Here is a 14,906-nt window from a genome sequence, read left to right as displayed (position 1 = left end):
CCGAGCCTTTGCGCTCGAAGTAGGCCTCCATAAAGTCGTGCTGGCCTCCTGGGATTACAAGACCATCTGTAGTCAGATGAGATCTGCCCAGGAGACCAGCCGGATAGAAGATTTCCCTCCCGAAACCTGCCGGTTTATCTGGGCTAACGCTACGCACGTTTGCCTCACGAACACGCAGAAAGATGTCTCCTGGATGGCTGTGAGTCGGTGTCTCCCCACCCGAGTGTTCATGCACAGAAGGGGCATAGCTCCTTATGACACATGCCCCTATAAGGGTTGCTTGGGGAAGGAGACGGAGGCTCACATCTTTAGTGAGTGCCCCTCCGCCCACAGGGTCTGGCTCCTGTTTTCTCCGTTCCTCCACAGGTTCGCCGTTCCTGCGCGGGCGACCGCCCAGCAGATCCTATATGGTCCAGCCAAGGGAATTTCTACATCTACCTTGAGGTGCTGGTGGCGTGTCGTCTGCGCAGTGAAGCAGGCACTGTGGGAGGGACGGAACATCTGTTTGTTCAATAAGCAGGAGCTGGACCCGATCGTCATCGCGCGGAGGGGCATGGTGTTTGTAAAAGACTACGTCAATCTGGAGGTCCATCAGAGGGGCAAGGAGGAAGCCTTTAAGAACTGGCGCATACAAGATCTGGGGGAGCTCAGGATCCCATGATGGGACCCACCTCCGGGGACGGTTAGTTCCCCCTGCTGGAGCCCGAGTCCAAGATCTTTTAAAGATCTTTTAAAGATTTTAAGAATGATTGTTTTTAAAAGAAGATTTTAAATAATGAATCTTAATTGTTTTTAAAGATTTAGTTGTTTTTAAATCACAATTGTTTAGGGTTTTTGGTAGAGTTTTGTTATATTTTTTTGTCAAATACATTGACCGCTTTGTGTTTAATTTAAAATGCATTAGACTTTTTTGTTTGTTTTTTATTTTTACTTTTTAATTGTTTTTTTAATTTGTTTAATGCATTTTCAGTTATTTTCAATGTATTTGACTCCTTTTTTGGTGTGCAGTTTTTGCTTTTATCACGTTTTCTTTATTTGATTTGAGCACGTTTATTTTAAAGTTAATTGTTTTAGTTTTGTTAAAAATCACAAAGATTTTAAAAATTTTAAGTGATTTTAAGAACTGATATTTTAAACGATTTTAATCATAAGTATTAAAATTGGAATTGTTTTTAATTTTGTAAAATGTGAAATACTTTAACCAAATAAACAGTATTTACTACATAAGACATAAGGTTGTCCCCTGTCGGCCCTGCTGTACGTCCTCTGCTTGGAGCCGTTCATGCAGGCGATCCGCCGGGACGTCCGGGTGACAGGTTTCCATCTCCCGGGTTCCGGCGGAGAGCAACTGAAGGCCCTGGCCTATATGGACGACGTGGCCGTGGTCTGCACGGACGCTCCGTCCGTGGCCAGGGTCGAGGAACTGCTGGACGGCTTCTGCAGGGCGACGGGGGCCGCTGTGAACAAGGCCAAGAGCGAGGTCTACCTCTCCAGGGCATGGCCTGTCGGCCGGGGCCCGCCGACCGTGTTCCCTGTGAAGCCGTTTATCAAGGTTCTGGGGATCACGATCGACGGGACCAACACGGGCACCCGGAGCTGGGAGGAGGCCATAGCAAAGGTCCAAAGGAAGATCCACGGCTGGAGCACAAGGACCTTGACGATGGCTGGTAAGGTGCTGGTCGTAAAGGCCATCCTCTTCCCGATACTCCTCTACGTAGGAATGATCTTCCCCCCAGACAAGGTTATCGCAAAACTAGTGACCCGAATTATATTTCGGTTTGTCTGGGGGAGCAAAATGGAGAGGCTGAAAAGAGTGCAGATGGTGAAGGGTATCCTGGATGGAGGCAGGGGGGTCCCGGACGTTGTGCGGCTGATAAAGGCGCAGGGGCTGGCCTATGTGGTCAAGAACATCCAGGCTGCTGGCAAGAAAGTGAGTTTTATGAACCGCTTTTATTTTGCCAGCAGCCTGAGACCATTCGGCCTCTGCGCCATGGATAACACCAGGCCGCACTCGTGGGATCCCCCGCCGTTCTACAGGGCGCTCCGAGCCTTTGCGCTCGAAGTAGGCCTCCATAAAGTCGTGCTGGCCTCCTGGGATTATAAGACCATCTGTAGTCAGATGAGATCTACCCAGGAGACCAGCCGGATAGAAGATTTCCCTCCCGAAACCTGCCGGTTTATCTGGGCTAACGCTACGCACGTTTGCCTCACGAACACGCAGAAAGATGTCTCCTGGATGGCTGTGAGTCGGTGTCTCCCCACCCGAGTGTTCATGCACAGAAGGGGCATAGCTCCTTATGACACCTGCCCCTATAAGGGTTGCTTGGGGAAGGAGACGGAGGCTCACATCTTTAGTGAGTGCCCCTCCGCCCACAGGGTCTGGCTCCTGTTTTCTCCGTTCCTCCACAGGTTCGCCGTTCCTGCGCGGGCGACCGCCCAGCAGATCCTATATGGTCCGGCCAGGGGAATTTCAACATCTACCCTGAGGTGCTGGTGGCGTGTCGTCTGCGCAGTGAAGCAGGCACTGTGGGAGGGACGGAACATCTGTTTGTTTAATAAGCAGGAGCTGGACCCGATCGTCATCGCGCGGAGGGGCATGGTGTTTGTAAAAGACTACGTCAATCTGGAGGTCCATCAGAGGGGCAAGGAGGAAGCCTATAAGAACTGGCGCATACAAGATCTGGGGGAGCTCAGGATCCCATGATGGGACCCACCTCCGGGGACGGTTAGTTCCCCCTGCTGGAGCCCGAGTCCAAGATCTTTTAAAGATTTTAAGGATGATTGTTTTTAAAAAGATTTTAAATAACGAATCTTAATTGTTTTTAAAAGATTTAGTTGTTTTTAAATCACAATTGTTTAGGGTTTTTGGTAGAGTTTTGTTATATTTTGTTGTCAAATACATTGACCGTTTTTTGGTTTAATTTAAAATGCATTAGACTTTTTTGTTTGTTTTTTATTTTTACTTTTTAATTGTTTCTTTAATTTGTTTAATGCATTTTCAGTTATTTTCAATGTATTTGACTCTTTTTTTGGTGTGCAGTTTTTGCTTTTATCACGTTTTCTGTATTTGATTTGAGCACGTTTATTTTAAAGTTAATTGTTTTAGTTTTGTTAAAAATCACAAAGATTTTAAAAATTTTAAGTGATTTTAAGAACTGATATTTTAAATGATTTTAATCATAAGTATTAAATATTGAATTGTTTTTATTCATGCAATGTAAAATACTAACCAAATAAACAGTATTTTACTACATAAGACTCCAATTGTGAGAGAAACCTTTGTCCAGCAGGGGGCATCGAACTGTTTTTGACAGTCTATTTTTTTTCCTTGCAGGGAGCTGATCCATCAGGCCAGACCAGACGAGATGGAGAGGTGCCGGTTGACAGAGCTGCAGAGTTCTGGGCCCTTGGAGCGGTCCAGAGGCCGAGGCAAGCGGAGATTGGGACGGACCGGGAGCGACAGGGGACCTAGCCAGAGGAGTCGGCGGACTCCTCACGGAGTGGGTCCCATCCAGAAGCCAGGCCAGCCATCTACCCAGAGCCCGGCCTGACCAGGACTGCTCCCCGCTGATGTCACCAGCCAGGATCCAGGAGAGGCCTCGGATCCCAGGGACCGACCAGGCCGATCGGCGAACGTCCCTGAGGGAGGCCTCCTGCAGCCCGGGCCCGGACTTCTCCCCGCAAGGCCCGCTCCCTGCAAGAGCCCCGGAGGTGGAAGCTGCTCCCCAGCCAGGTGGACTTGCCCCGACCTCCAGATTGAGAGCCTCCGGACCCTTTCCCAGGTAGGAAAGTGCAGCATGGCCCAGCGAATCGCCGGTGTGAGGCGCCACAATGCGGTGCGCTTCAGCCGTGAGGCTGGAGCCGAGACTGCGGCCCTCATCCGGCTGGAGTTCAGCAGGTCCGTGCTGCAGAGGGGCCTGGGCTTCGCCCCTTCTGAGCTAAACTGTGTGGTAAAACTGCCTGGACCTAGGGACGTGTTTGAGGTGAGTTTTAAGAACCCTCAAGTGCTGGAGTGTTTTTGGAACATTTACAGAGAAAAAAGGAATGTATGCCCCTGAGTGACTTTGTGGTCGACGCCTTCACTGACAGAGAAATAAAAATTGTTACTATCCAGTTTTACAACGAAGCAGTGGCAGAGTACGATGTAGAGGTATGGCTGAGGAGACACTGTGAGATCCTGTCTGAAAGTAAGAGAGTCAATGACGAGGATGGGGTTTGGACCGGTGCTCGACGGTGGCAGGTGCGCCTGCAGGTGGAAGTGGCCGCCATTGGCGGAGTACGCCACCTGCCGAGCACCGTAGTTTTAGGTGCAAATAGGGGGCTTGTCTTTTACCATGGCATGCCCAAATTGTGTAGGAACTGCGGGGCCCTGGGTCATTTAGCCGCAGCCTGCACTGTTATTAAGTGCAAGGTCTGCGGCGGAGAACATCTGACCAGGGCCTGCAAGCAGGAGAGGGCCTGCAACCTGTGCGGTGGGGGAGGGCACCTTTTTAGGAATTGCCCCTCCTCCTATACAAATAGGGCGCGGGCCCTCGGGGGTGGTGGAGAGAGAGAAAATCAAGTAGAAGCTCCTCCAAAGGAGACACCCCTAGACTGGGGTAGAGAGGAAACAGTCCTCAGGAGTCTCATAGGCTCCCTCTCCGACTCTGGGTCGGAAGTGGAGGCAGAGGGGGAATGGACAGTTGTGGCGGGGAAGAGGAGCATAGGTGGGGGGGTGCGAAGAGCAAGAGGATTAATTCTGCTAGTTTTTCCCCCCCCCGCCAGCTCCCCCCCCGCTGCAGAGACCTCTCCCTCTCAGTTTCATACACCCCACTCCGAGTCCAGAGCGGACAGTTGTGGGGCTTCTCCACTCCCCCCAGTGGGCAGCCTGGTGGAGGACAGGCCCCATAATAGTAACATCCCTCCAGCCCCACGACCGAGACTCTCTCCGGAGGGGACAGGTATGCCCTCCCGGCAGTAGTGGGAGAGCCGCAGGTCCTCAGGAGAGGAGAGTCAGCGCCAGTGTATTCTGCCAAGAAGACCTCAGGGCCGCAATGGCAGAGTCACTGGTGCTGAGGGAGGAGGCCTGCGGCAGCAGACAGCCGGGAAGGGAGAAACCACCCCCTCCCCCACCATTAGTTAAAAGAACGACTAGCGGGGTCTATCCAGTCCTCTCCTCAGTCGCACACAAGGCCTCTGCCCTGCCATCTGCTCGTCGGGCCTCGGCTACAAGGGAACCAGGGAGAACCTCCAGCACCGCGGGCCCTGAGCCCAGTGGAGTTTCGCAAGCCTTACCGGGTGGCGGGAGCCGAGCCCCCCACATAGTCTTCCTAGAGGATCAAGCGGTGAGGCAAATGGTTGAAATGATGGGTGCGAGCGCTAAGCTAGGTGAGGGAGAAGAGAGAAGTGGGGAAGAGGAGGGTTTCTTTACATGATTGTTACGGAGCGGGTAATTGCCCTCACTGCCATTATGGCGTTAACTATTATATCTATAAACGTGAGGAGCATCGCTGAGGTGAAAAAGAGGGCCGATGTTTTAAACTCTCTGGCTGGCATGAAAGCAGATATTATCTGTTTACAGGAGTGCGGCATCCCATTCCAAAAAGAATATAAAGATCTCCGGGACACTTGGACCCTAGGTGACTCCTTCTGGTCGGGGTCCAATGTGTCCCGAGCGGACGGGATTGCCTTACTCCTGAAAAACCCATTCATAGAAGTTAAAAAATTTAGGGTGATAGAGGCGGGCAGGTTGGCCAGCCTCGACCTTAAATACAAGGAGGCTGAATTGACGCTGGTCAATGTCTATGCCCCCACCAGCCAGAGAGAGAGAGTCCTCTTTCTCCCTCAGCTACGCCCGCTCCGGATCGGCACCTTACCGGTTATCATTTCAGGTGATTTCAACTGTGCTCTGAGGGATGTAGACCGGAGTAAGCCCCGCAACGATAGATCCAGCAGGGACCTGGCGGCGTTCGTGGAGGACTTTGAACCCTGCGACGCAGGTCGGGACCTGGTCCCCTTGTTCACCTGGGTGAGTTCTTCTGGCTCCTCCTTCTCCAGGATAGATCTCGTCCTCCTCAGTAAGCCACTGGAGAGGACTGCCATGTCTTCGGAGGCGGTCTTCTTTTCAGACCACAGGCTCCTGACGACAGAGGTGCTCATTCCGAGCACACGGGAGTCGGGGCCTGGGGTCTGGAAGCTCAACACCTCTCTGCTCGATGACCCTCGTGTTATTAAGACCTTTAGCAGACGCCTCGAGGAGTGGAGGACCCTGAAGGACCTTTTTGATTCTCCCATAGAGTGGTGGGAGATGGTAAAGAAAAGGACCAAGGGCTACTTCATTCAGCTGGGGAAACGGAAAGCTCGCGAGAGGCGGGCGAGATATTCCCATCTAAACGCCCGCCTCCAGCGCCTGAGTCTTTTACAGCTCAGAGGCTTCGACCTAGCTGAGGAGGTGGCTCTGGTCAAACTGAGTCTCTCCGCCCTCTATCGGGAGGAGCAAGAAAAGATCAAGGTCCTTTCCAGGGTCCGCATCATGGAGGACAACGAGAAGTGCAGCCGCTTCTTCTTCAAGAAAACGAAGGAGAGGCGGCCTGCAATGTCTTCCATGATCGACTCCTCGGGGCAGGAGGTGGAGGGCAGAGAGGCTGTTGAGACAGTGGTGCGGGACTTCTACAGGGAGTTGTACGATCAGAAGGTGGTGGATCAAAATCTGATCCATCACTTTCTGTCCCTGTTGGAGTCCCGCAACGAGGGGGACGAGGAGGCGGAGGAGGATCCAGAGATCACCACCACTGAACTCTCCCAGGTGATAAAGAGTCTTAACTCTGGAAGGACACCGGGTCCCTATGGGATCCCTGCTGAATTCTATAAGATCTTTTGGGAGGTGCTTAAGGAAGATCTGGCTCAGTTCTTGGGGTCGATGTACAGAGAGGGTAGACTGGCCCCTTCTATGAAGAGGAGTAGCCTCTCTTCTTCTTCATAAGAAGGGAGATCCAAAGGATCTGAGGAACTGGCGGCCGGTCAGCCTCCTGTGCACCGACTACAAGATACTAGCCAAAGCACTGACGCTCCGTCTGCAGCGACCACTCCCTCAAGTCGTGGGTCCCGACCAGGTCTGCGGTGCCCGGGGGAGATCAGCGGCCGACAACGCCATGCTGCTCAGGGATGTCGTGGCCTACTCGAACGAGAGAGGGCTTCCCCTGGTCCTAATCAGCCTGGACCAGGAGAAAGCCTTCGACAGAGTGGGCCACGTCCGGGTGACAGGTTTCCAACTCCCGGGTTCCGGCGGAGAGCAACTGAAAGCCCTGGCCTATATGGACGACGTGGCCTTGGTCTGCACAGACGCGCCGTCCGTGGCCAGGGTTGAGGAACTGCTGGACGGCTTCTGCAGGGCGACGGGGGCCGCTGTCAATAGGGCCAAGAGCGAGGTCTACCTCTCCAGAGCGTGGCCTGTCGGCCGGGGCCCACCGACCGTGTTCCCTGTGAAGCCGTCCATCAAGGTTCTGGGGATCACGATCGACGGGACCAACACGGGCACCCGGAGCTGGGAGGAGGCTTTATCTAAAGTCCAAAGAAAGATCCACGGCTGGAGCACAAGGACCTTGACGATGGCCGGTAAGGTGCTGGTCGTAAAGGCCATCCTCTTCCCGATACTCCTCTACGTAGGAATGATCTTCCCCCCAGACAAGGTCGTCGCAAAACTAGTGACCAGGATTATATTTCGGTTTGTCTGGGGGAGCAAAATGGAGAGGCTGAAGAGAGTGCACATGGTGAAGGGTACCCTGGATGGAGGCAGGGGGGTCCCGGACGTTGTGCGGCTGATAAAGGTGCAGGGGCTGGCCTACGTGGTCAAGAACATCCAGGCTGCTGGCAAGAAAGTGAGTTTTATGAACCGCTTCTACTTTGCCAGCAGCCTGAGACCATTCGGCCTCTGTGCCATGGACAACACCAGGCCGCACTCGTGGGATCCCCCGCCGTTCTACAGGGCGCTCCGAGCCTTTGCGCTCGAAGTAGGCCTCCATAAAGTCGTGCTGGCCTCCTGGGATTATAAGACCATCTGTAGCCAGATGAGAGCTACCCAGGAGACCAGCCGGATAGAAGATTTCCCTCCCGAAACCTGCCGGTTTATCTGGGCTAATGCTACGCACGTTTGCCTCACAAATACGCAGAAAGATGTCTCCTGGATGGCTGTGAGTTGGTGTCTCCCCACCCGAGTGTTCATGCACAGAAGGGGCCTAGCCCCTTATGACATCTGCCCCTACAAGGGTTGCCTGGGGAAGGAGACAGAGGCTCATATCTTTAGGGATTGCCCCTCCGCCTACAGGGTCTGGCTCCTGTTTTCTCCATTCCTCCACAGGTTTGCCGTTCCTGTGCGGGCGACCGCCCAGCAGATCTTATATGGTCCAGCCAGGGGATTAACATCTTCCACCCAGAGGTGCTGGTGGCGTGTCGTCTGCGCAGTGAAGCAGGCCCTGTGGGAGGGACGGAACATCTGTCTATTCAATAAGCAGGAGCTGGACCCAATTGTCATCGCGCGGAGGGGCATGGTACTTATAAGGGACTATGTCAATCTGGAGGTCCATCAGAGGGGCAAGGAGGAAGCCTTTAAGAACTGGCATATACAAGATCTGGGGGAGCTCAGGATCCCATGATGGGACCCACCTCCGGGGACGGTCATCTCCCTCTGCTGGAGCCCGAGTCCAAGATCTTTAACTATTTTATGAATAATTGTCTTTTAAAAAAATGTCTTTGAAAAATGAATTTTAACTGTTTTTAAAGATTTAGTTGTTTTTAAAGCACTAGTTGTTTGGGTTTTTTGGTTAGTTTTGTTCTATTTTTTTTGTCAAATACATTGACCGTTTGGATTTAATTTTAAATGCATTGGACCGTTTTGGTTTGTTTTTTATTTTTACCTTTTTAATTGTTTTTTTATTTTGTCCAGTGCATTTTCAGTTATTTTCAATGTATTTGACCTTTTTATTTGTAGCAGTTTGCTTTAATCACATTTGTTTTGTTGTTTTGTGCACTTATTTGAAGTTTAGTATTTTGTTTACGTTAAATCACAAAGATTTAAAAAAAATGTTAAGTGATTTTAAGAATTGATTTAAAAAAAAAAATTAATCACAAGTATTAAAATTTTTATGAATGTTTTTATTTTTAGAAATGTAAAATACTTCACCAAATAAAACAGTATTTACTACATAAGACTTGATATTTTATATAGCAAAGAAATATGTTTTTGTGTTATCAGATATCAATATGGTTTCAATTACGTATGCAACTTATACAGAATATACACTTGTTTTTGCTGAAACCAATTACAGTGCATGAAGGGTATTAACATTTTTTTAGCCTTTTATATTAGTAGTTTAATTATGAGTAGCTTAGACAAGTTACACACAAAAATAAACTCTTACATGAATATTAAAATAAATACATTTAAAAAAAGTAACTTTTCAGTAATTTGAATTGGTCAAACGCAAACTGGTGCAATGATGTAATGGAATGTATTTGAGACAGATTATAAGGTTTATTAATCAGAAAAAGAGGTGCCATCTTGTTTAGCTGTGTTCCTACCATCCTCTCAGTGTCCACCTGGAATCTCCCACATTAGCTAGTGTTTAAATTGAACAAAACACAAATGTCAAGGAAACATTATTTTCAGAGTTCACCATATGTTTTAACCACCTTAATGTAAATAATAAATAAGGATATTGTGGAAGTAAAGTTATAAATTCCCCTCACAAATGGTTTACATGTATACATAAGAAAGATAAGGTCAAGTCAACAGCCAGGCCAGAAGATAGTTTGACCTGTTTGTTATTTTCAGTGAGCATCTGATGACAAACAGTATGATTTGAGTGTCTGCTCCTTAATCCTTGTATTGACCCATGGACTATGTCCTCAAATAATATATTCTGTTTAGCAAGCTTTTAAGATAGTAGTAATGACTTATTAATAGTAACCAGATCTTTGTTTTCTGTGTATAAAAAGCTCTGACTTTTAACATGGAATCAGAGCAGCTTTGGAATCCTCTTGATTCACTGCTGTTCTCCACGACACGTGTAATAAAGGCATTGCAACAAACGTTCCAACCTGATTGAAGACTGATTGTTCTTCCACAATATTAAATGTTCTTACAATACACAAAACTTTGTTCTTGTGTTATAGCATTTAATCCATGGAATAAAAAGCCAGCAATTATTAATTTTTGAATTCGTATGCTAGGGAATTTTTCAAGGACTTCATTGGTGGTGTGCCTGGCTATGAAGTCCCTGTGATATCCCTGGGTGCTCCTCATGTTTTCCTTTAGTAATTCTAGATTGGGCCTTGATCTTTCAGCCTCAGCTGCCATTGCTCTGATGTGGCCTGAAATACTGCTCTCATCCTCTCTCAAGTCACTGGCCTCTCCTCTTGACTGTCATAAACAATTTTAATTCACAACTTCTAACAATATTCAAAATATTCAATCCAGCAAGTACAGATTAAGTAGAATTATAATAATGATAATAATAATTCAATTGATTAAATATTTATTATTTCAATGCTCAACTTCCACATGCTCATTCCATTCAAAATTTCATTTAATAAAAATGCCCTGTAGCATACTTAAGACTGCCAGTTTGCTTGAGTGTCACTGGCTCATGGCTGGATGATTGCCGCTTTCGACCTGATCTGGCCACTTTTAATGTATTTTTCATTTTTTGCACTTCTATTTCATTTACAAGAGGCTGTCTCTCCTTCTTCAATTTATCTTTTAAATATTCATCATGTGAAAATAAATACATACAAATGCACTAGATTACAAATTAATTATTTCAATTAACAAATACAAGAACTTTGACTTTAAGCATGTTACCTACTAAGGATTATAAGAACATAAGAACAAATAAAGTATACAAACGATAGGAGGCCATTTGATCCATCGTGCTCATTTGATGTCCATTAATAACTAAGTGATCCAAGGATCCTTTCCAGTCTATTTTTGAATGTTCCCAAATTGTCAGCTTCAACCACATCACTGGGGAATTTGTTACAGATTGTGACAACTCTGTGTGAAGAAGTGTCTCCTGTTTCCTGTCTTGAATGCCTTGAAGCCCAATTTCCATTTGTGTCCCTGGGTGCGTGTGTCCCTGCTGATTTGGAAATCTGTTCCAGGGTGAAAAGGTTCAGTTCCCTCAGTCTCTCCGAGTAGGACGTTCCCTTCAAACCTGGAATAAGTCTGGTTGCTCTCCTCTGAACTGCCTCTAGAGCAGCGATATCTTTCTTAAAGTGTGGTGCTCGGAACTTTACACAGTATTCCAGATGAGCTCTGACTAGTGCATTGTACAGTCTAAACATTGCTTCCCTTGTTTTAAATTCTACACTTTTGACAATATACCCTAACATTGTTTGTCTTTTTGTATTGCTTCCCCACATTGTTTGGCTGGAGAAAGTGAGGAGTCCACATAGACTCCTAGGTCTTTCTCATGCATTACTTCATCTAGTACTATTCCTCCCATAGTGTAATCATATGTCACATATTTTTGTTACCTGCATGTAATATCTTGCACTTGTCCACATTGAATTTCATCTGCCAGGTGTTGGCCGACAACTGAATATTATCTAAGTCCCTTTGAATAGCCTTTGCTGCTGAGATTGTATCTGCTGAGCCACCTATTTTAGTATCATCTGCAAATTTGACAAGTTTGCTAACTATCACTATCCTAGAGTCCAGATCATTAATATAGATTAGAAAAAGCAAAGGCCCTAGTACTGATCCCTGTGGAACTCCACTAACAACCTCACTCCAGTTAGAAGCGACTCCTCTAATCGACACCCTCTGCTTCCTATACATCAACCAGTTCATAATCCATCTACTTACATTACCCTGAATGCCTACAGCTTCCAATCTGAGGATCAGTCTTTGGTGTGTAACCTTATCAAAAGCTTTTTAAAAATCTAAGTATATCATATCATATGCTTTCACATGATCTACAGCTGCAGTTGCACATTCAAAAAATTATAATAAATTATTAAAACATAATCTGCCTCATCTAAACTCATCTCCAAGAATATGGTTTTCATTAAGGTGCTCCTCTATTTTCTATCTAATCATTTTATCCAACATTTTACAGATGGTAACAATATAACGACAGTTTTTAACCAGTATTACTCTCTTCTATTTTGTTTTGTTTTGATCATTGTAACTATTTTACTTGTGAATATTGTGTAGTTACTTGTAGAGGTATCTGATAAGATGTATTATGCATTTTCTTCATTAACACTTGTAAAAGAAACTGAAATATAACAGATTAATTAATTAATATTTTACTAATATATTTTAATAAAGTTATTAAGTAATAATAAGACAGTTAAGTGAAGTACCTTGCACAAAGGTACAACTGTACTGCCCCACCCAGGATTTGAACCCACAACCTTCTAGTCATGAGTCCAGAGCCCTCTCTGCTCCTCCACTACTAGTGCTATCAATGATGTACTGGGCTGCCTCATAAGGCAACCTACCTGGAGGTCACATGACAGATCCTGGGAACACATCAACAGGGCAGTCATCAAGCCCAGGAGCAGCTCCCATGGGAGCTTGACTGGAAGGGATAATCCGGTAGGAATGGAAAGCACGGTTCCATCTAGCTCCATCCAGGATGCGCTAATGGGCAGACTGGGAATAGAAACCAGGAGCCAGAGCCTACAGGCTACTGGGGCTCGGCTGAAGCCACCAGGTTCTCAATGGAAGGGACCGGGCCGGTCACATCCAACCTGTAGAACTGGACAACTGTGAGTGGCAAAGCCTAAGCTGCAGCCGCAAAAAAAGTCTAGCAAGGGTGGGCCTTGAAAAGGGTCTACGATGTGGAAACACACCGAATCAAGTGGGCCACCTGGTGTCCAGGCACCTGGGTCCCAGTGGACTCGTAGGCCATGGTAATAGTGTCCACAATCCAAAGCGAGAGGAGCTGCTTAGAAAGTGCCTGGCCCTGTGTCCACGCTCCATAGGACACAAACAGATGGTCTGAGCGCCGAATGTTGAAGGATGAAAAACCATCAACTCAATAGGCCTGTTTACATGAAAAGAAGACGGCACTTTCGGGAGGAATGCAGGGTCAGGCTGTAGCTTGACCCTGGAGCCATCTCTGGTTAAACAGACACACGATGGGTGTACGGACATGGCGTGTAACTCACGCATTTTGCAGATGCGATTGCCAGCAAAAATGTAGTCTTTAAGTGACATTAGCTTCAGCTCAGCTGAGTTCAGTGGCTAAAATGGGGCTTTGGAAAGTGTGTCCAGGCACCATGCGGGCAGTGAAAGGAGGAGAGTAGGCCGTAGCTATTGAGCTCCCTTCAGAAACTGTGCAGCCAGGAAATGAGTCCCAGAGGCTTGCCATCAATCCAGTCATGACAAGTGGAGATGGCCGCCAGATACACTTTGAGCATGGACAGGGACTTGCCCTGGTCCAACAGCTCTTGTAAAATTTGCAATATAACCCCAGTGGGGCAATTAACTGGATCATGATACCCGTCTTGGCACTAGTTGCGAAATGTCCGCCAGCGGTCGTAATACTGCGGCCTCACAGAGGGAGCTCTTGCCGACTGAATAGTGGCCCCAGGCTATCAAGTGATCAGGGGCCAGGCCCAGAGCTGGAGCAGGCCTGGGTTGGGTTGGTCTATAGGAGGACACGCAATCACACGTGAGACAGTGAATAGGTCTCCCTGGTAAAAATGGCCACCTTGGGACCACATTCCAGTCGCCCATTCACCCTCTGCCAACTAGCAGCTAGGGGTGGGACGATAGCAGCTCTACTGTGCAATAGTATACGAAGTGGGGCTACAAGAAAAGTGACTTTGCAGCTAATTGGCATACACACCATATCATTATTAACATTCTACTTTGTGTGCAATGTAAATTATGTTGCTACAATGTTGTGGTAACATTGTGTGTTGGCAGGATTCTCCTTTGTCTTCTGTTGTACATTTGACCTTGGATGAAAATGTTTTTTCCAAAAATCAGCTACACAGAACTACTGCACCTGGCCTCTTCGGTTCTCCTCCTACCTCAACGACCGGACCTACCAAGTGACATGGCGAGGTTCTTCATCCACTTCCCAACCTCTACTCACAGGTGTACCCCAAGGCTCCGTCCTGGGCCCCCTCCTGTTCTCTCGCTCCCTGGACCCCCTCATCATCATCTTACAATTTTTACGCAGATGATGCCCAGATCTTCCTGTCTTTCCCTCTTCTGACCCTCTCATCCCCTCTCGCATCTCTTCCTGTTTGTCTGCTATCTCCGCTCGTGTAGTCACTGGTCCTCTGCCGCCTGGACTACTGCAACTCCTTCCTGGCCGGCCTGCCTGCAACAACTACATGCCCGCTCCAGCTCATCCAGAAATCTGCAGCTCGTCTGGTATTCTCTCTGCTCTGATTCGCACACGCTACTCCACTGCTCCACTCCCTCCACTGGCTCCTGATATGGGCATGCATTCATTTCAAGACATTGACCCTCACCTACCTTTGTCTTGACCACACTGCACCGAGTTACCTTCAGACCCTCATCTCTCCATACATCTCTCCATCTCTCCGCTGTGGTCTTCTGGTGCCAGAAGACTAACTCTGCCTCCTCTCTACTCCCCTTCCTCCAGAGCCCGCTCCTTTTCATCTCTGGCCCCTAAAGTGGTGGAATGACCTTCCCACTGAAGTCAAAACAGCAGAGTCTCTGATGTCCTTCCAACGATTACTCAAGACACATCTTTTCAGACTGTACTTGTAATTTAGTTATTCATTCTCCTGTAAGATTGAATTTATACAACATTTTGTCCTACACTTCCCTTTGCATTAATAGCACTTGTTTTGTTTATTTTGATTTCCCCTATGCTACCTCTCCATTAGTTCTTTGACTTATCATCTTGTCTGCACTTATCAGCTTTTACAATCTAGAA

Source organism: Amia ocellicauda, chromosome 16 (assembly GCF_036373705.1).
Source record: "Amia ocellicauda isolate fAmiCal2 chromosome 16, fAmiCal2.hap1, whole genome shotgun sequence".
Classification (NCBI taxonomy): Eukaryota; Metazoa; Chordata; class Actinopteri; order Amiiformes; family Amiidae; genus Amia; species Amia ocellicauda.
This window is presented reverse-complemented; position numbering follows the sequence as displayed.